Source organism: Dasypus novemcinctus (assembly GCF_030445035.2).
Source record: "Dasypus novemcinctus isolate mDasNov1 chromosome 11 unlocalized genomic scaffold, mDasNov1.1.hap2 SUPER_11_unloc_1, whole genome shotgun sequence".
In the NCBI taxonomy this organism is placed as follows: Eukaryota; Metazoa; Chordata; class Mammalia; order Cingulata; family Dasypodidae; genus Dasypus; species Dasypus novemcinctus.
The window spans coordinates 272,982-295,908 of record NW_026688125.1 but is presented as its reverse complement, the minus strand read 5'-3'; the positions used below and the strand labels follow the sequence as shown (position 1 = coordinate 295,908).

The following is a 22,927-nucleotide window of genomic DNA, read 5'->3' as shown; positions in this document are numbered from 1 at the left end:
AGCGGCAGGAGTGGTTCCTGTCGGCTGCGGGGAGCTTGGGCGGGGAGGTTCGCGCTTGAGAGCAGCAGCAAGTTGGTCAGACAGAGAGTCATTGTCGGCGGGCTCATCGGGATCACAGTCTAGAGGCCGTTTGGGAGAAGCTTCATAAATGGCCTCGGTCGGAGCACCGAGGAGACAAGCGCGAATGGCAACGAGAACGGGTAAGAGGCCTGCTGGGAAGGTGCATTTCTCATGCTCCATGGCGGATGTGACTCAACCTATGAGTCGCGAGTATGTGTCCGGGCTCCAGAGTTGGCAGGTGGCGAGCCACGGATTAAAGGGGAGTAAGAGGTCCCAGTACTTTTGGAGTTGCCGCAAAGAGACGTGGACTCCATTGGCATCTAGCAGGGCAGCAAGGGCCCTGACTTGTGGCGCCTGACGCAGTGACAAAGAGGCGCCCATGACGGGATCGGAACGGGACAACAGCGAGGGGTCCCTACCTGGAGAGGAGGATGATCGCCGATTACAGCAGCAGCAGCAGCAGAGAGGGGCCGGGGGAGGAGCTGCCCCACGTTGGGAGTGCCAGTTGTTGCTGAGCGGGGGTGTCTCAGTCTCGCTCAGGCCCAAGAGTCGGGGGGGTCAGCTCCTACCGGACCGCTGGCGGGGGGTGCTCCAGGGAGAGAGCACCGGGGCTCTCCAGGCATGGGGGACGTGCGGTTAGGAAAGAACCACGGAGACCGCCTGAGCGCAGGAACAGGTCTGCTTTATTACGGAAGTACACTTAGCTATATAGGGTTGGGTAGAGGGAGGGGCGTGATGAAGGGAGGGTTGGCTAAGGGGCGGCTGTGGACAGGCTGAAGCTGATGGATAGACCTGAGGTAAGCAGTTGCTGGGGAAGAGGGCAGATTGTAGGTTGGCAATATGGGCGGGACTGGTGGGAAGGACGGCGGGGCTGAAAGGGGAGGAGGGGTGGAGAGAGGCGGTAACAAAAATGCTAGTGATTTGTGCCATAGTCAAGAGCATATAGATTCTGGGCAGTTAAATAATTGAGCTAATGATTTGAAATCAGCTATGTTACATATTAGAAATCAATAGTATAATTTGAATTTGTTAAGGGGGTTGAGATGTGGTTGGAATGAAAGTAATTTCTGTTAACTCTGCTTGCATATAATACATCAAATATAGTATGGAAAAAGTAAGAATCATTTATTAGGCCATAAAAGTAATATCTCTCTGGAAATAATTGAATTACAAAGGAAAATATTAGAGATGTCTCATAATCAAATTCATGTAGCAAATGATAAGGATATTTTCTCAGATATGATTTCACATATTACAAAATTTAACCCAGTTAATTGGTGGAAAGCACAGCATTTCCTGTCAGCTTTAGGAATAGGGCTAAACATATTTGTTCTATTGCTCATGATTCTTGCCTGTGCCGGACAGTGCTTTCAAAGAAAATTGCAAAGTGTAACAGCCATGGGACATGCAAATAATCTGGTGCTAGCTGAAGCACTTCAATAATCTCCCCAAGTCAAAGAGCTTGGCGGGTAGTCAATGATGAGAGGAGGGTAACCTAAGACAGGCATGGTCACCTCAAGTAAAACAAAAGGGGGGGGAGGTGGACTTGGTCCACTGGTTAGGGTGTCCATCTACTACATGGGAGGTCTGCAGTTCAAGTCCCGGGCCCCCTTGACCCGAGTGGAGCTGGCCCTTGTGCAGTGCTGATGTGTGCAAGGAGTGCCATGCCTTGCAGGGGTATCCCCCACATAGGGCAGCCCCATGTGCAAGGAGTGCACCCCATAAGGAGAGCCACCCAGTGTGAAAGAAAGTACAGCCTGCCCAGAAATGGTGCCACACACATGGAAAGCTGACACAACAAGAGGACACAACAAAAAGAAACACAGATTCCTGATGCCACTGACAACAACAGAAGTGGACAAAGAAGATGCAGCAAATAGACACTGAGAACAGACAAATGGGTGGGAGAAGGGGAGAGAAATAAATAACTAAACAAACAAACAAAACAAAAAGGGAAAGTTTGGAAACTGAGACACAGAGGTCTCACAAGGAGAGACATGCTGTTTCCATGGCTATGCTTGCAACCTAAGGAATTCAGTAATAAATAGTTCCCAGCAAACAGGAGGAAGCTGTTAAAGGCTGAAAGATGAGCACATACCTTTTGTAGTAAATTGAACACTTAGACTTTGTACCTTGAGATAAGATTTTTTTAATTCCTTAGACTATGAGTAATGCTGATAGTTAACTGCATGTTGCTGCTTGTTCTCATGTAGACTGAGGTATATATAGAGCTCCTTGTAAACAATAAAGTTGTCTGATGAGTCTCTACTCATGGACCCCCTGATCCCAGCTTTCTCACATTCTTCCTTTCTTTCATTCTTCTTTTTCTTCCATTCCTGATACCCTTCGGGCCCAAATCTCCAACACTCTCCATGTCTCCAGTGATGGCTTTTAATAGTTTTATTTTGATTTTCATAAACTTGAAATGATAAGTTTAATTGTAATTGGGTATAAGGTTAAAGTTGGAGGTGGTAGAGATTGTATAAAATCCATTTAAAGATGTTTAAAGGGTCCTTTTTTGCAAGGTATTTGACACCTCTTGAACTTTCAGTTTTACAAGCGTTGTGAAGTTGACAGATGGAGCAAGGTAAATATGCTAACCTTCTCATTTAAAGTTTGTTTGTTTATTTATTTATTTGTTGTTGTTGAAGTTAAAAAAAGCACCAGAAGAATACAATGTAAATGACCAGGCAACTTGGTTATTTTGTGGAATGGAGCATTTTATAAAGAATAACTTGACTGACTAATAAGACCTCACTCTTGTACAATACCTTACAAATCTGCACCAGTGCCTGTCATGAGCAGTAAAGATCTTGACAACTCTCTAAGTAACTTCATATAATTTCTGAAATGTTTATATGAATAACTTTTTTGCCCACTCAAATTTAACCAACAGAAAATTAGATAATTCTTTTTAATTTGACAACACATCCCATGCAAGTCCCAACATATCAAATAATCCTAACAACTTTTAAAATTTCTCTTCTATTAAGGTAAAAAATTAACAATTTTTTTTCAGAGTCACGGACCCAAAGGGTATCGGGAATGAAAGAAAAAGAGAGATTGGGATCAGGGGATGTGAGAGCATTGAAGCCTCAAGTTCATCAGACAAGTTTATTAATCTCAGGGGCTTCTTTATATACCCCAAGCAATCGTGAGAACTAGCAACTATTCTTGCTAACTATTCCCATTACTTCAACCTGTGTAACACAATGGATCTAAATCTATGATTATAAATCAAAGTTCAAAATTTCAATGTTCTATTATATTGTTGAGAAAACATAGCCATAAATCTTGTTGCCCAGGTTGTTCCATTCTACCAAGTCCTCATTCCACCTGAATGTACACATCTCCTGCTAGATTTATGACCTGCATGTATAGCTATGGAGACAGCATGACTCAGTGGTCAAGGAAGTAACTTGCTTCCATGGAAACAACATACCTTTGTTTCCCACAATTTTTTATTTTCTGGGACCCCTGTAGAAATCTTTGATCAAGGAGACATACTTAGGATTTGGTTGAGGGAATGCAAGATGTCAAAATTGCCAGGAGGTTTGTAATGTATATGAAATAAGATCATAGGTCACCATGAACAAGACTCAGCTCCTTATTTAACCAAAGTGACAACGAAAAATTAAAACAATATTCTGGCAGTAGTATGATCCTTTACAAAAATAGATATATTAAAAGGGAGGTGAGGGGAAGCAGATGTGCCTCAAGTCATAGGGCTTCCACCTACCATATAGGAGGACCTGGGTTTGATCCCTGGGACCTCCTGGTGAAAAATAAGAAGAGGAAGCATGCCCCACATGATGAGCCAGTGACACAGTGAGTCAGTGCCTGTAGAGTGAGCCAGTACCCATGGAAGTGAGTACCACAGCAAGATGATGATGCAACAAAAGAATGATGAAGGGGAGAGTCAAAGTGAAGCACAGTGGAGACCAGGAACGGAGGTGGCACAATTGACATCAAACCTCTCTCCACATCAGGAACAAATACTGTTAAGTCCTAGAGGAGAAAAACATGAGAAGAGAAAACCAAAAGAGAAATAGATGCAGAAGATCACACAGTAAATGTACATACACAGCAAAAATAGCAGAGTGGTGGGAGAGGAAGATGATTAAATAAATAAATGTTTTTTTAAAAAAGAAAGATGACTTGATTCTCTTAAAAAATGCATTCATATTAAAGACTACATGCAGGGCAGTGAATTGTTGTGATAAGAAACATAATAAATGCCTTCTAGGCCAATTACTCATAAGGCAAATAAAACTTCTTTCAATCACCTACTGAAAGCAGAACAATAATCCCAGAAAATGCTGTCATTTTAATGGGAAAAACCAAATTTCAAATTTGCATGCATATGCTGTTTATAAAAATCTTATTGGAAAACCCATTATGTCTTATCCAGCAATAACCATGAAAAACAAAATTCTTTTTCTGCAAATCCTTTGCAACTTTCCTATTCTTTCAGGTTTTATCCTGTATTTTTTCTCTTTAAAATTTTTCAATAGCCAATGATTTTGCTTTAAGAAAGAACTATTCTCTTATTTTTCTCTACAAAACCATATCCTGCATACCATGTGTATTAGTCAGCCAAAGGGGTGCTGATGCAAAATACCAGAAACTGGTTGGCTTTTATAAAAGGTATTTATTTGGGGTAGGAGCTTGCAGATACCAGGCCATAAGCATAAGTTAATTCCATCACCAAAGTGTATTTGGAGCAAGATGGCTGCTGATGGCTGCAAGGGTTCAGGCTTCCTGGGTTCCTCCCTTTCAGAGTCTTGCTTCTCTCTGGGTTCAAGGCTCCTTTCTTCCAAGTGCTTGCTTCTTCCTGGGCTCAGCATTCCTCTCTTCCCTGTGCTGGCTTCCCTTTTCTCTGTGAGTTTACTTGCCAGGGCTCCTGCTTAAGGCTTCAGCATCAAACTCCAACATAAAAACCCTCATGAGGGAAACAAAGGCATGTTGTTTCCATGGAAGCAAGCTACTTCCTTGACCACTGAGTCATGCTGTCTCCATAGCTATATGCACAGATCATAAATCTAGCAAGGAGATGTGTACATTCAGGTGGAATGAGGACTAGGTAGAATGGAACAACCTGGGCAACAAGTTTTATGGCTATGTTTTCTCAACAATATAACAGAACATTGAAATTTTGTACTTTGAATTATAATCATAGCATTTGTGTTACACAAGTTAAGGTAATGTGTAACACAAGTTAAGGTAATGGGAATAGTTAGCAAGAATAGTTGCTGGTTCTCATGATTGCTTGGGGTAGATAATGAAATCCCTGAGATTAATAAACTTGTCTGATGAGCTTGAGGCTTCAATGCTCTCACATCCCCTGATCCCAATCTCTCTTTGTCTTTCACTCCCAACACCCTTCGGGTCCATGACTCTGACATCTGGCACCCAATGTGGGGCCCAAAGCAGTGACTGCAGCAGAGATTCTTCCATGGCAGTATTGGGAACATGGAAACTGAAAACCTTCCTGAAAGGTTGAGGTGTCCATTGAAAGGTGACTCAAGTCTGACAATACAGTGGTGAGAATCTTAAATTAATTTTGTTTTCCGCTAGCATCAGGGTATGGGGAATCAACGAGGATGTCTGGAAGAATATTCACAGGACAAAAATCTCTTTTAAATACTGTTGGAGTCTCAGTGAAAACTGCTGATTTACTTGAATTTTTGCTCTAGTACAAAAACACTGTTATTGGTTTCAGCCACAAGGAAAAAATCTTTTAAATCTTAAACAGTGGAAACAGGTAATGAAGGTGCTACATAGAGCATACCAAAAAGGAGAGACTATATCACTGTTGGTGTGGGCTTTAGGGCAACAGATTGCAGCAGCCTTAGATCCACTGCAGTCTGAAGCAGAGGAGGAAGAAATTACCATCTTTTCCAGGGAGTCCCATGACACAGGCCCTCAGAGTGAGGACAGGGAGGAAATAGAGGACAAGGACAAGGATGAGCCCCCCAATGAGAAAGAAACTAACCTCTTTCTGCCTAAGCAGGTGTATAAATTGAATATTTCTAAAGCCAGCATTTACCATAATTTGTGTAATGTAGCCCCTAAAGTCTCACCAGTTACAATGCCAACAGCCCCGGGAATATTTACTGATGCCATTGACTCCAGGCCCTACACTAACAACGTGTTTGTACCAAATCCAGTTCCAACTACTCCCTTAATGCATTGTTTGCTGCAAGGATCTTGACGGGGGATCCTGAAGGAATGCAATTACTAACAGCTTTCCTGGTAAATATTCAACAAGTTTCCCCAGAGGCAAACAACCCTCAAGGAGGATATAATTTTCATCATGAACCCCTGCCACTTTAAATTCTGCAAGAACTTAAACAAGCCTGTGCACAATTTGGAACTAATAGTCCTTACACTTTTGGCTTAGTGCAGGGGCTGACTCAAGCTGACCAACTTATCCCCTGGGATTGGGACATGCTGACTAGAACTGTTTTAAGCTCGGCTGAGTTTTTGCAATTTAAACCTGGTGGACAGATGAAGCCAATATGATTGCGCACTGTAACACAGTACAGAATCCTCCCATTCTTACTGCTGCTGAACAATTATTGGGTATTGGTGATTGGTCTGGAATTCAAAGACAGCTCCAATACAATGATCAGGCCATAACACAAGTGCACAATTCATGTTTGGCAGCTTGGAAACGGATTTGTGTACCTGGAAAACCTACTCAATCTTTTGCCAAAGTGATCCAGGGAGTTAACCATATGTGGAATTTGTAGCCCAACTAACTGACATTTTGATTCAAAGAATTGAGATACCAGAAGCAAGAGAGTTAATTTTGTTAACGTTTGCTTTTGATCAGGCTAACAGTGAATGTAAAAAGGTGGTCTTGGCTGTAGCCTTTAAAGGTAGCTTGAAGGAGGACAGAAAGAAAGGAAATTGTTTTGAATGTGGGAAGCCTAGTCACTATCAGAAAGAATGTAGATCTTTCTAGCCCTAGAACATTGTCTTTAGAGGCTGAAAAAGAACTGGCATTGACAGAGGATCAAATCTCTCAAGGGCAATTAACACAAATAGAACCTGACAAATCTGTTGATTTAGTTTCTCAACCCCTTAATCTCCTACAGCTTTATTTTGGCAAGAAGGTATACTGGAATGGGTTTTTGGTTTTTTTTTAACCTAATAATAAACAAAAAAGATTGCAGACATATCTCCGAAAAATAATTTCCATCCTAGCAAAAGACTGTGTTAGACTGTTACAATTAAAGTGGTCTGATCCAGACAGGATTATTTGTGATCTTTCACATGAAGAAATTCAACACTTATATAACTAATCCTCAATGGCAAATTGCTATTAGTAATTTTCAAGGCATTATTGATAATCATTATTCTACTTCTAAATTGTTAACGTTCTTATGAAGAACCACTTGGATTTTACCAAAAAAAAATGTGAAAACCGTTCCTATTGAAAATGCATGTACAGTATTTACTGATGATAGTAGTATTGGAAAAGCGTCATATGTTACCTCTTAAAAGGAACAGGTTTGGCAGACTCCTTATTCATCTGCTCAATTCACAGAACTTTCAGTCATCATTAAGGTTTTACAAACGTTTCAGGAGCCCTTGAATATTGTCTCTGATTCTGAATATGTGTGTTTAACTGTAGCTCATATTGAAACAGCTCATATTTTTATTACCGATGAATTGTCTCAACTCTTTGCTGACCTTACCAAGCCTTCATTCGACAAAGAAGCCAGTCCATATATATTACTCATATCTGGTCTCCTTCTTCCTTCCTGGTCCTCTAGCTACCCAAAATGCCCAAGATGATCTGTTAGTGGGATGTTTGCAGGATGCAACTAAATATCATGCATTAATTCATATTAATACTAAGGGACTTAGACATAAATTTCCTCAATTGACAAAACATCAAGGTCAAGAGATTATTCACACCCATCCCACCTGTGGACCTTTGGCCACAGTGCCTTTTCAGGCTGAAACTAATCCCAGAGGCCTGGCTCCTAATCAACTGTGGCAGATGGATGTTACTCACATACCATCATTTGGTAAATTACAATATGTCCATGTCTGTACTGACACTCTCATTTTTTTCTGGGCTACTGCACAAAGTGGTGAATGTTTTCATCACGTTCATTCCCATTCGTGATCTGCTTTTGCTGTGATGGGATGCCCCTTGAAAATTAAAACTGATAATGGCCCGTCTTACACCAGTAAGCCTTTTGCTTTCTTTTGTTCTATGTATGCTGTTGAACATGTTACTAGTATTCCTTACAATCCTACAGGTCAAGCCATAGTTGAACACAGCCATCATACCCTAAAAACTATGCTTTTAAAACAAAAAGGGGGAGATGATGGTATTATAACACCAGAAGATCAATTATTATTATTATTATTATTTACTTTAAATTTTCTTATTGTTTATAATTCACTGACACCTGCAGAATGTCACTTTGGAAAATGTCAAACATCTACAGTGGACACTGGAAATGAAGATCAACCAATATTCTGGAAAGATATTTTAAGCAATGAATGGAAAAAAGGCAGGATTAAAGTATGGGGGGTGAGGCTATGCTCTTTTATTTCATAAAATGGAGAGCAAATTTGGCTACCTGTGAAGAGGATTAAACCATGGAATGAAGAGATGGGATCTCCTACAACTTCTGATCATGGTGATCATAAATAATGAGGAAGCCATGGGTAATTACACCTATTGGGTCTATATACCTAACCCCCCATTACTCAAAGTGTTAACCTGGAAAGATCCATCCTTGCCTATTTATCTGAATAAGACCCATATATTCCCTGGACCAATTGATGATAGGTTACCAATTAAGTCCCATGAGGAAGGATGAAGAATCTATAATCTCATATTACCATTTGATTCTCGACCCCTATGCATTGGTAACCATCCTCCATGTATGTATGTTAAAAATTGCACTATGGTTATCTTCAAAAATAATAATACTAAATATTTAGTGATGTTATTTCCTTCTTATAATTATATGGTGACTAAAAAACCTACCTATAACTGTCTGCAAAGAGATGTTGGGGATAAAGGAGGATGGCAAGAATGCCATATAGGAAGAGGATCTGTCGTTTTTAATGATTCCTATGGAATAGTGTGGGAAAGTGCCCCTATGAGGAGTTCCACCAAATATAATGGCAGATTTATTTGGTATGGTCTAAATAGTAAAGAACAGCCAATTAGTAAAATATGCAATATCTGTTTCATGAATCCCTTGAATTGGATGAAAAAATAATTTTTACCAAAAATAATAGTGTTTGGAAATATAAAGGAAAAGGGATCCCTTCTCCATGGTGTAATATTACATCTATGCATAGTCAAAAGAATTTGTGGAAAGGTTTTCTGGGAATAGCACCTACTATAGAATGGATTGGGAATAATAGAATGGTCAATATTTGTGTTTAGATTGAACTCATCATTTTCAATCTTGTGTAAGAGATCCTTATGTGTTTGTGGTTGGAAAACTAACTATAACTGAGAATGCTCTGTTTTATAAAAGTGGGGTGTTGTATACCTGTTTGTCTGAGAATGTTTTACAGAATGGAAATTTCATTACAATGACTTGAAGGTGGTGGGGAGTGTGGATTCCAGTGCGACTGAACTGAATTTGGCAATCATCACCTGAGAGTCAACTGCTGTTCCATATGGCTCAAGAAATCCTGAAGCGCTCAAAGTGATTTGTGGGACTGTTAATAGCTGGCATATTGGGACTGATTGGTGTTATTGCAGCTGCTGCTACAGCTACCATGGCCTTGCATGAGACTGTGCAGACTCAGCAATATGTGCATGATGGGCATAAGAATGCTAGTGACTTATGGCATAGTCAAGAGCACATAGATGAGGAATTAAACAATAGAGTTAATGATCTAGAATCAGCAGTTTTATCTCTTGGAGATCAAGTATACAACTTAAATTTACTTAGAGGTTTAAAATGTGATTGGGAGAGGTGGAGGCATCTTTGGGACATGGAGCTGCCCTGGATGGTGCTTCAGGGGTAATCACTGGACATTGTAAATCCTCACAGGGCCCACTGGATGGAATGGGGGAGAGTATGGGCCATGATGTGGACCATTGACCATGAGGTGCAGAGGTGCCCAAAGATGTACTTGCCAAATGCAATGGGTGTGTCATGATGATGGGAAGGAGTGTTGCTGGGGGGGGAGAGGTGGGGTGGGGGTGGTAGGGTTCAATGGGACCTCATATATATATATTTTTAATGTAATATTATTATAAAGTCAATAAAAAAAGTGCAAAAAATAAAAAAATTTAAAAAAATGTGATTGGAAAGAGTAATTTTTGTATTACTCTGCTTGCTTATAATAATTCTACTTTTGATTGGGAAAAGATTAGAAATCATTTGATAGGTCATAAGAAATAGAAATTAGAAATTACAGAAATAGAAATAGAAGAATTACAGAAAACGATATTGGAAATATCTCAATCAGATTTATGTAGCTGATGATAAGGATATCTTTAATGATTTGATTTCTCATTTCAATAAGTTTAATCCAGTAAATTGGTGGAAGTCTCAACATTTTTTATCAGCATTAGGAATAGGACTTTGTGTGTTAATCTTGTTGCTTATTGTTGTAACCTCCCTGGGACGAGGCGTTTGCTGAAGACTGCACCATGTGAATGCTATGGGACAAGCCAATAATTTGGTACTTGCAAGAACCTTGCAATGAGTTCCCCATGGTCAGTGTGCTTGACTGGTAGTCAATGATGGGTAAGCCTCTCAGAGGAGGGCAACCTAAGACAGGCACAGCCATTCTGACTAAAACAAAAAGAGGGAAATGTGGGAAACAAAGGCATGTTTTTTCCATGGAAGCAAGTTACTTCCTTGACCACTGAGTCATGCTGTCTCTACAGCTATGCATGCAGGTCATAAATCTAGCAAGGAGATGTGTACATTCAGGTGGAACAAGGACTAGGTAGAATGGAACAACTTGGGCAACAAGATTTATGGGTATGTTTTCTCAACAATATAATAGAACATTGAAATTTTGTACTTTGAATTAATTGTAGCATTTGATTCGTTGTGTTACACAGGTTGAGGTAATGGGAATAGTTATCAAGAATAGTTGCTGGTTCTCACGATTGCTTGGGATATATAAAGAAGCCCCTGAGATTAATAAACTTGTCTGATGAGCTTGAGGCTTCAATGCTTTCAGATCCCCTGATCCCAGGCTCTCTTTGTCTTTCATTCCCGGTACCTTTTGGGTCCGTGACTCTGACACCCTCATAGCAAAACTCCAACTCTGTCCTTTGCCATGCCCTTTATCTGTGAATCCCCACCCACCAAGGGGTGGGGACCCAATGCCATAATGATGTGGCTCAATCAAAGCCCTAATCATAACTCAATCATGCCCAGGTACAGATCAGATTACAAGCATAATCCAATATTTCTTTTTTGAATTCATCAATTAAATCAAACTGCTACACCATGCAAGCTCAATTTAGCATAAGCCTAAGGTTTTAAGGGATCAACAGATCTTAGGCTCTATCTTAAAGTTGACAATTTATACAAAACTCAAGTACTGTTGAAATCAAAGTTTGATTCCCTTTCATTAGGTTAAAACTTATTTTTTTCTACCATAAACATCTAAGAGCATGTTATAAGGAATCTTTTAAAGATGCTATTTTTGAATCATTAAGCCTTTTAGAACTTCTGAATATCAATCAAATATGCACTCCCTAATTTGTTAAAGACAAGGAGTTTCTTTTTCAAGTGCACATCTCAAATGGTTGTCCTTGGTTAATTCAAACATTTCCCAAGTAGCCACTGCAAACTCAAGTCATCCTTGGTGAGATTCACCCATGTATTCAGAAAAAAATATGAACTGATACCACAGTGAGAAAAGAGATATTAGAGAATTTTTCAGGAAAGAATAAAAGAGATTTAGATTATGAAGTCCCCATGTTTAAGAAAAGGTTCCAAAAATGAAAATTGTATAGGCCTGTATTAGTCAGATTCTCTAGGGAAACGAAACCAACAGAGGATATCTGTAAATAGTTTGAGGTTTTATAAAATTGCCTCATGCAACCATGGCAATGCATAAGCCCAAATTCTTCAGGGCAGGCAGCAAACCAGGGGTTCCAGTGAAGGTCTTTGATGAGTTCCCAGGAGATGTTAAAAAAGAGATTGGACATGCCTTAAACCAGTAACACTTCCTTATTATATTTTCTAAAGAACATTATAGTTTCAACCACATACCCGACAGTCTCCTGTGTTCACCTGCTATCCCTTAATCCTTCCCCCAATTCCATGGACCATCTGACCCATCCTCCCAACCCTAGCCCCCCTGAAGCCTGCAAAGCCCAACCCAGTAGTATCCCTATGCCCCTGTCTTATTCCTTCATTGCACAACTATGTACCTCCACTTTATCATAGATTTTGCCTGTGTGGGCATTGGCTCACAACCTTTCTCTCTCCCCATATTTTCTATAAGCCTATCTTCCAGTCTCTAGCTATCTGAGACAGCTTAATTTGCTTAATTCTTATCAGGGAGGTCATGTAGTATTTGTCCTTCATTGCCTGGCTTGCTTCACTTAACATAAGGTCCTCAGGATTCATCCATGTTATCCCATGCGTTAGTACTGTATTCCTCCTTACAGCTGAGTAGTATTCCATTGTACATATATACCACATTTTGTTTATCCACTCATCTGTTGATGGGCATTTGGGTTGATTCCAACTTTTGGCAGTAGTGAATAATGCCACTTTGAACACTGGTGTGCATGCATCAGTTCATGTCTTTGTTTTCAGTTCTAGGTATATACCCAGCAGTGGAATTACTGGGTCATATGGCAAATCTATAGCTAGTTTTTTGAGTAACTACCAAACTGTCCTCCAGAATGGCTGGATCCTTCTACATTCCCACCAGTAGTGGATGAGGGTTTCCATTCCTCCACATCCTCTCCAGCATTTATAGTCTTCTGTTTTTTTAATAGCTGCCAGTCTAATGAGTGCAAGATGGTGTCTCATTGTACTTTTGATTTGCATTTCCCTAACAGCTAGTGATGTTGAGCATCTTTTCATGTGCTGTTTAGCCATTTGTATTTCTTCTTTGTTGAAATGTCTGTTCAAATCTGTTGCCCATTTTTAAAATGGGTTGTCTTTTTATTTTCAAGATACAGGATTTCTTTATATATGCTTGATAAGGGCAACTGGCACAGGGTTCACCTGGGGCAGGCTTCTAGGGAGTATATGAGTGCTTATTTTGCCATACTATGTTATATCAGTGGGTGGAGACCAGTACAATGAATGGAAAGGTGTTATAACCCCATCCTGGGTAGGCCTGATATTCTCAAACAGAGGGGAGGGTGTCTCTTGAGAGCATGGGTGGCTCCCAGTGGGGGAGGACAGACTAGTGTTTCAAGCCCTCAGCATTGGTGCAAGTATCTATCAATCTTGTCTTTCAAGCAGTGAAGATTGGTTGTCACTGTGGGCCCCAGTGGAAAGGGAGAGAGGAATATAATGGATGGAAGAGGGGGTAACTGGTGGCAATGGAAGTATTCTGCATGATCCTGCAATGATGGATACAGGCCATGTTAAATGTCACTAAAAATTTATAACAGTGTATAGTCTAAAACGTAAACCATAATGAAACCATGGTTAGTAACTATGTATCAATATTTGTACATCAGTTGCAGCAAATGTGACATCCATGTGTAAAAAGATCATTGCTAGGGAAGGGGGAAAAGGGTTTGATGTTGTGTATATGGGAGTCCTATATATTCTAAATGTGACTTTACTGTGATCTAAAACTTTTTTGAAAACATCATTTTAAAAAAGGATGCAGACACAGGAATAAATGGAAAAGATTGCCTTGCCACTGTACATACAGGGCAACACCTAATACAGTGATGAAAGGCAAAAAGTTAAAAAAAGTTTTGAATCACAGAGGGGTTCAACTATGGCAGAGGAGGAGCACTGATGTAGGATGTCATTTAAGGAGGATGCATGGGTAGGAGGGAGTTTTCCAGGGCATGCATATAAGTTGTAAACATATGTTTGGATGTTTGTTGGGTATTGACATAGTGGGTAGAGTTTCACATGATAACAGAAGGAGTGCTGCCCATTTTAATTGTTCTAAAGTGACCCTGCTGCTATATACTACTGGGATACAAGATATCAAGAAGTACAAGAATGAAATGAAACCACTGTCTATGATCTGAGCTTCCTGCCACTCTGAAAAAGGTCCATAGAGTTTTCTTGTTTATTTCCGTTGGTTAAAATAATATATTTTGCATGATTTCAATCACTTACAATTTTTGAAATTTGTCTTATGACTCAGAATATACTCTTTTCAAATATTTCATACACACATGCAGACATTTTATTCTGCAGTTCTTTGGTAGAGTGTTTTATAAATATCTTTTCGTTATGCTGTTGATTAGATAGGTCAAGTCTTTTCTATATTTTTAATGACTTTCTGCTTACATTCTATTATTTTTTAGGGTGGGTTTTGAAATAGCCAAATAAAATTGTTGATTTTTCTGTTTTCCCATTCAGTAGTAGCAACATTTTTTTCATGTAGTTTGAATTAAACAATATATACTCTTGATGAATTGAACTCTTTATTATATTGAAATGTTGCTCTTTATCCCTTGTAATTTTCTTTGCTCCAAAATATTTTTCTAATGTTAACACAGTCATTCCAAATTTCTGTTTGTAGATCTCTACATGATAACCTGTGTTTATAAATATAAAGTGGGTTTCTTATGGAAATAATATAATTGGTTCTGCTCTTTAAAATAAAATCAACCTCTTCCTTTTACCTGAATTGTTTAGACAATTTTTGTTTAATACAAAAATTGGTATGGTTGGGTTTAAATCTATTCTTTTGGTGTTTGTTCTTTTTTCCTATCATTTTATTTATAGAATGACCATTTTTTTCTTTATTAGAGAAGTTATGGGTACAGAGAACAATCCTGCATAAAATGCAGGATTATCATATACCACCCCACCACCACCTTGAAATGGCATGCAACATCAGTTACAATTCATGATAGCATACTTTTACAATTGTACTATTAAAGACCATGATTTCACTTAGGGTTCACTGTACAGTGTAGTTCCCTAGATTTTTTAAAAATATTTTTTATCTCTGGACTGACAATGTGATAGCCAGATCCTGAGCCTCATCAGACTCCAGCACCTACAATCTGATTTATTGGACTTACCACACTCAGCTAAGATGGAGTTGAAGAAGGACAACCACCACACCATGGAGCCTAGAGTGATTACAACTGAAAATGGGAGGATTGCATCCAGCATCCAGGTGGAATCTGAGCCTCCTCTTGACATAGAGGTGCAATGGACACAACCAATCCAATGTCCACATAGAAGAGGTGGCATTGGATTGGGAAAAGTGGACATAATGGACAAAGGGTATGGGGAAAGGCAGGAAGAGATGAGAGGTGGAGGCGTCTTCGGGACATGGAGCTGCCCTGGATGGTGCTTCAGAGGTAATCACCGGACATTGTGAATCCTCACAGGGCCCACTTGATGGAATAGAGGAGAGTGTGGGCCATGATGTGAACCAATGTATATGAGGTGCAGAGGTGCCCAAAGATGTACTTACCAAATCCAATGGATGTGTCATGATGATGGGAACGAGTGTTGTTGGGGGGGGGAGAGGGGGGGTGGGGGGGGTGGGGTTGAATGGGACCTCACATATATATTTTTAATGTAATATTATTACAAAGTCAATAAAAAATAAAAAAATTAAAAAAAAATATTTTTTAAAAAATTTATTTCTCTCCCCTTCCCCGCCCCCCACCCTGGTTGTCTGTTCTCTGTGTCTATTTGCTGCATCTTCTTCTTTGTGCACTTCTGTTGTTGTCAGTGGCATGGGAATCTGTGTTTCTTTTTGTTGCATTATCTTGTGTGTCAGCTCTCCATGTGTGCAGCACCATTCCTGGGCAGGCTGAACTTTCTTTCACACTGGGTGGCTCTCCTTACAGGGCACACTCCTTGTGTGTGGGGTTCCCCTATGCGGGGGACACCCTGCATGGCAGGGCACTCCTTGCGTGCATCAGCACTAAGTGTGGACCAGCTCCACATGGGTCAGGGAGGCCTGGAGTTTGATCCTTGGACCTCCCATGTGGTAGACGGATGCCCTATCCACTGGGCCAAGTCTGCTTCCCTCCTTAGATTTTTAAAATAAATTTTCTTCTGTTACCATAGATACAATCTAACAGTTCCCCTTTTAATCATATTCTTATACATGTATCAGTGCTGTTAATTGCATTCACATCATTGTGCTACCATCTCCACTATGCATTACCAAAACATTTCCATCATTCCAAATAGGAACCCTGTACAGTTTAAGCCTTAATTTCCCATTCCCTATTACATTCCATCCCCTGGTAAACTATATTCTAGATTCTGACTCTAGGAGCTTTCTAATTCTGGTGATTTCAAATCAGATAGCTCATACAATATTTTGGCCTTTAAGTCTGACTTACATCATTCAATGTGAGGTCTTCAAGGCTAACCCATGTCGACACATGTATCAAGACTTCATTCTTTTTAGCAGCTGAATTATATTCCATTGTATGTATATACAACATTTTATTTATCCGTTCATCAGTTAATGGTAACTTGGGTAGCTTCAGTCTTTTGGCAATTGTGAATAATATCTCTAAGAACATATTGTTTGCAAATATCTGTTCAAATCCCAGTTTTCAATTCTTTCAGAAATATATCTAGTACTGGGATTGCCAGTTCTTGTGGCAGTTCTATATTTAGTTTTATGAGGAACTGCCAAATTGTGTTCCACAGCAGCTGCACCATTTTACATTGCTACCAATCATGAATGTCTGTTCCTATTCCTCTGCATACTCTTCAATACTTATTCCCATTTTTTTTTTAAAGTAGTCATTCCAATGTTGCTGAAATAGTATCTTATGGGTTTGATTTGCATTTCTCTGAGGGTTAATGATGTTGAGCATCTTGTCATATGCTTTCTGATCATTCTTATATCTTCTTTAGAGAGTATTTAGCCCATTTTTAAATTGGGTTGTTAGTCTTTTTGTTGTTAAGTTGAAGGATTTCTTTATACATACTATATATGAATCCTTTATCAAATATATGGTTTCAAATATTTTCTACCATTGTGTAGCTTGTCTTCTTTTATGATAAAATTCTTTGAGAGACAAAAGGCTTTATTTTAATAAGTCCCATATATCAATTTTTTTTTTCTTTTTGTTGCTTGTGTGTGCTTTGGGTACAAAGTCTAAGAAAACATTGCCTAACACAAGATCCTAAAGATGCTACCTTTCCTTTTCTTCTAGGAGTTTCATAGCTGTAGCTTTTATATTTAGGTCTTTGATCTATTTTAATTTGATTTTTGCATATGGTGTGAGGTAGGGGTTCTCCTCCTCCTTCTTTTTAATTTTTTTTCATTTTTGAAGAAAGTGTGTTCTTTCCCAATTGAATGTTTTTGCCCTATCTCAAAAATAATTTAGCCATGAATATGAGGGTTGATTTCTGAACTCTCAATTCTATTCCATTGGTTTATATGCCTATCCTTATGCCAGTACCAGGATATTTTGATTACTGTGGTTTTGTGATATATTTTAGGTCAGGAAATGGGGCTCCTCCAAGTTCATTCTTCTTTTTTAAGATGGCATTATCTATTTAGGACACATATCCTTCCATATAAATTTGATGATTGACTTTTCCATTTCTGCAAATAAAGTTATAGGAAGTTTATTGGGATTTCATGGAATCCACAAGTTGCTATGGGTAGTCTTGGCAACATAACTTATTTAGTCTTCAAATCCATAAACACTTCCATTTATTTAGGTTTTCTTTCATTTCTTTTAACCTTTATAGTTTTCTGCATGCAAGTCCTTTATATGTTTGTTAAGTTTAATTCGTAGATATTTAATTCTTTTAGTTGCTACTATGAATGGGGTTTTCTCTTGATTTCTTCTGATTTTTCATTGCTAGTGTATAAAAACACTACTGATTTTGAGTGTTGTACCCCACCAGTTTGTTGAATTCATTTATTTGCACTAGGAGCTTTACTGTGGTTTTTTTCAGGAATTTCTGTATATAAGATCACAGCATTTGCATATAGGGAAAGATTTACTCCTTCTTTTCCAGTTTAGATGATTTTTGTTGCTTTTTCTTGCCTAATTGCTCTAGCAAGAACTTCCAGTACAATATTAAGTAACAACAGTAACAGTGATCATCCTTGTTTTGTTCCTCATCTTAGAGGGAAAGCTATCAGTCTTTTAAACTATTAAGCAGGATGTTGGTTCTCAGCTTTTCATATATGTCCTATATCATGCTGGGGAAGTTTCCTCCTATTCTTATTGTCTTAAATAGTTTTATCAAGAAAAGGTACTGGATTTTGGTCAAATGCCTTTTCTTCATCAATTGAGATAATCATGTGTTTTTCCCTTCATTTTTTAATGTGGTATATTACATTACTTGAATTTTTTATGTTAAACCAACCTTGCATATCAGGCATAAATCCTACTTGATCGTGGTGTATAATTCTTTTTAATATGCTGTTGGACTCAGTTTGCTAGTATATTCTTGAGGATTTTTGCATCTATATTCATAAGACATATTCTTTAGTTTTCTTTTCTTGTGGTATCTTTATCTGGCTTCAGTATGAGGGTGAGGTTTGCCTTGTAGAATGAGTTAAGAACTGTTCTCTCTTCAATTTCTTGAAAGAATTTGTGCATAATGGGTATTAAATCTTCTTGGAATCTTTGGTAGAATTCCCCTGTGAAGCCATCTGGTTCTGGGCTCTTCTTTGTTGAGGGGTTTACTGTTTCAGTCACTTTACTAATTACTGATTTGTTGAGATTTTCTATTTCTTCTTAAGTCAATGTAGGTAATATACATGTTTCTAAGAATTTTCCATTTCATCTATTGTATTTAACTTATTGGCATACAGTTATTTATAGTATCCACTTATAGTCCTTTTTTTATTTCAATGGGGTTGGAAGTGCTGTTTGCCTTTTCATTTCTGACTTCCATTATTTGTATCCTCTCCCTTTTTTTCTTTATTGATATTTTCAAAGAACCAACTTTTTTTGTTAGTAAAAAGAATTCATTGGGAAATGGGAGAAAAGAACAGAGCTTGCTGAGAAATGGAAAAGAAGGATGAAATACTCATCAAGATTTGATGCAGGGTCTTCTAGGCAGGGAGTGGGTTTTGACATGTGTGGTCACCTTTTAAGCTATTAATTATTCCTCCCTTGCTAATGCTAAGGGGAGGGGCCTCAGATGTTATTGACTACCTCACCAGTAGTGGGGGTCAATGGTGTGACCTGTTTGGAATATCCAGGACCCCTCTCAATTCTCGGATCATAAGGTCAAGGTCAAGGTGTTGGCAGGTTCTCACTGCCATGTTGTCTGTCAGCCAGGTTGTCTGCTGGGCCTGCTGCCTTTGCCCTTTCACTATACTAACTTGCCTCAACTCCTTCCTCAGCGAGTTCATGCCCTTATTCCTAAGGGAACTCTGAGGAGCATTGGTTATTCTTCTGTAGCTACTTCTTTTTGAAGAACCAACTTTTGATTTTGTTGATTCTATCTCTTATTGTATTCTGTTTCATTTATTTCTGTTCTCATATTTAGTTCCTTTCTTCTGCTTACTTTGGGTTTACTTTGCTTTTTTCCCCTACTTCTTCTACTTTTGAGGTTAGGTTATGGATTTGAAGTATTTTTTTCTTTTTCAATGTAAGCATTTAAATTTAGAGTGTGAGGTTTATGTCACTAAAATTTCTTGAACCTGATAACTGCACTTAAGGTGATTAAATAAGTGAATATCCTTCCTAAGAGACACAAAAGGAAGCATTGTGTTTGAGGATTACATGTACAACCTGCTTTCAAATGTTCAGATGGTAGACAGATAGATAGATAGATAGATGAATAGATAGATAATATAATGATATGACCAAAATGGAAAAAATGTTAAAATTTTTGGATTTGGGTATCTGGGTCCTTTGAGTGTGGGATTATGTTGGATTTCTCTGTATGGGGTTTTTATTATTTCTGCAACCATCCTGTAGATTTGAAATTATGTCAAAATAAAAAGGTTAAAAAAATAGTATGTTGCTAAAGAGTCAGATGCCAGCTAGCAATCCTTGTGATCAATGCAGCCCTTTTGTGAACGGTCAAGAGAAAGATGAGAATGAATCCAAAGATCACACAGACGGAATGTACATCCTCGAAATCTAAAGACTTTAGTATTCCAGTATTTCTAAGTTAGTTTTTAAAGATGAAATTAGTAAAGTGAGTTGAATCTCTGTGCAGGGCCTGTCATAACCCCTCTCATACTCATAACACACATTCAAGGCCAGGCAGACACAAATTAAGGAGGGCACTGACAGTTGGAGGCTCATCTGATCACCATGGGTTGGCTTAGGTGTCCTAGGCCACAAAATGAAAAGTTTATGTGGCCAGCATTGGGGGTCTGCAAGTCCTCTACCATGAAACCTCCCAACAGATAATTCAGATGGTTACAGGTATGGGAAGACACTTACCTCTTTCTTTTCTAAGGCAGTCGGGAAAAATCTAGGGTGGCCATCCCTGCCAGCCTACAGAGCTTAGTCCATATCCCCTGGGTCATGACATGCGATCACTGATTTGTGGGTCAAGGTGTGGGAAAGATGGAGGTATTGATTTTCTATACCCCTAACCCCACCTCCACTAAGGTTTGCCTTGGTTGCCAGGCAGTTGGAGGTTCTGGGCAGGATGCTCACCATGGGGTTCTATCTTTTGTTGTGGGAACAGGTTCCTGGCAACCTGAGGTGACTCAGCAGAGGCCTTAAGAGCATTGTATGGTCTGCTGATAGTCATGATGCTCTGTGCAATCCTGATCTTGGTAACCTTGTGCCTGGTGTTGGCAGCTCTGCTAAAGGACTTTATACAAAGCCTAGATGTCCAGGGAATGCTGTGGAAATTGGTGGCTTGGATAGTTATAGTGGGGATTTTTATTATTAAATCTTATTATAATGGGAGGAGAGACAAAAAACTGGCCACTGACATTTCTGCTCTTCTAGAGGGAACACAACAAGTTGTTGATGTTTCACTACATTGAAAAATAATTTGGAGACCTTAACTCAGTTATAACATAAGACAAATTCAAGAACGAAGTATCAGAAATTGTCTACGTGAAACTCATGAATAAAGAACTGGAAATCTACAACTCTTCACTTGGACTTAAAGTAGATGAGTCTAGAAAGTCATGGAAAGGAGAGACATCTAAATGTTTACAAGAAGTTCACCTGATGGTTGACACTATAAGCAAAACTCTCACCTTAGAAGACTTAACAAGGCAAATCCAACATCAAGTAGTTCCAACCAAATCATCCTTCAAAATCTCTCAGGCAAATATAGAACAGCTTCCCACATCCATGACAGGAGCTTTGGAGGAAAATTCCAGGTTTAAAAGAAGCATAAAATTCTATCAGAGGAATCTCAAAAACCACAGTGTAAGCTGGGCACATTTACTAAAGAGAGAAAAACCTCAGGAAACTCTAAACTACCTATGGAACCAGTTCTTAGTAATAAAGTGGGTCAAATCAAACCTCCAGATGAGCATTTGCTTAAGATTTGTGATGCAGCTGCTGTTCTTGAGGAAAATAATATCGATCTTGGGAACATGGAATTGGATATACTGAAGACATCAGAAAATGGAGACCTCATAGTGGGAGAATCCAAAGGAATGTTGATTGATGCTGTGGAGTTAAATACTTACTTACAAAGTCTTAAGGAAAAAGAAAAGAAATGCATGCAAAATTAGAAGAAATTAAAATAATCAGTGAACTTGAAAGTCATGTTGGAAGATTCCAAACTGAAAAAGCTTTGCTCGCTCCAGGTAGAACTCTCCTAACTGGAAGGGAGAGGCAAAAGCTCCAACAGAAACTTCAAGTCCATCTGCATCAAGAAAAGGAGACAAGTTTTAATCAAATTGTCAAGTTAAAGAGAATTTACCACATAAAGATGTAGGAATATTTTTCCAAAGCAAATAAAGACATCAGCAATGGATGTGAAAAGCTGAAAACTTATAAAATTCAAGCAGAAATCATTGCAGAAAAAGTTGATAGAATCACTGGGTATTATGAAAGCCTTATTTCCCAGAGGCATAAAGCTCATGATATGGAAATAAGAGCTGTGATACCTGGGAGAAACCTATTTCAACTGAGAAAATAAAACACATCCATGGCACAAAAACTAATCAAGGAAAAACATGAAGTTTCTGAAAATTATCATTCCACCTCTCGTGTTTCAAATGGAGCACTTGGCAGAGTCCTGGAACCACAACCAGGAACCCTCTGGATCAACAGTTTCCCAAGGAAGGAGGAACATCAGGCTGAAATGGTAAAGCCATGCCCTGTGTAAACCAGTTACCACACCCTGGGGTCCCTGAAGTTGGGTCCACCCCATCCAGTCAGCAGGTGCCACAGGAGGTCAAGACAGATCTTGTCTTGTAGCTCCTCTCACAAGCAGAAGCAGCTCAATAGAATCTTCTTCAACCCTCTCACATGATAGGGGAGCAGTCAACCCAGCCTCTGTACTTCCACATTGCTCTCCTGTCAAATGTCAGAGGTTAAGAAGGAGTCCCAGGAGGAATGTTCTGAGAAGATGATATGCTGTGCTTCCCCCTATTCTGGAAAGTGAGGAGGAAACTCCCCAAGAGTCCATTTACTAAGAGAATTCCTTGGCTCAACATTAATCTCCACTGGTAACAACAATGTATCAACACCAATCTTTTGACTCCAGCTTCTTTTTATATAACCTGGAAACAAATGTAGCACCTGCTCTGTGGATCCTGATTCCAACGAGTCTACTTTGAAGACCCACAACAGCAA

At 39.1% G+C, this 22,927-nt stretch overlaps 1 pseudogene; it reads left to right on the top strand.

The window, feature by feature from the left end:
- The first annotated feature begins 439 nt into the window (after window positions 1-439).
- Window positions 440-22,927, top strand: part of LOC131277361 (olfactory receptor 2G2-like) — a 70,023-nt pseudogene continuing 47,535 nt past the window's right edge.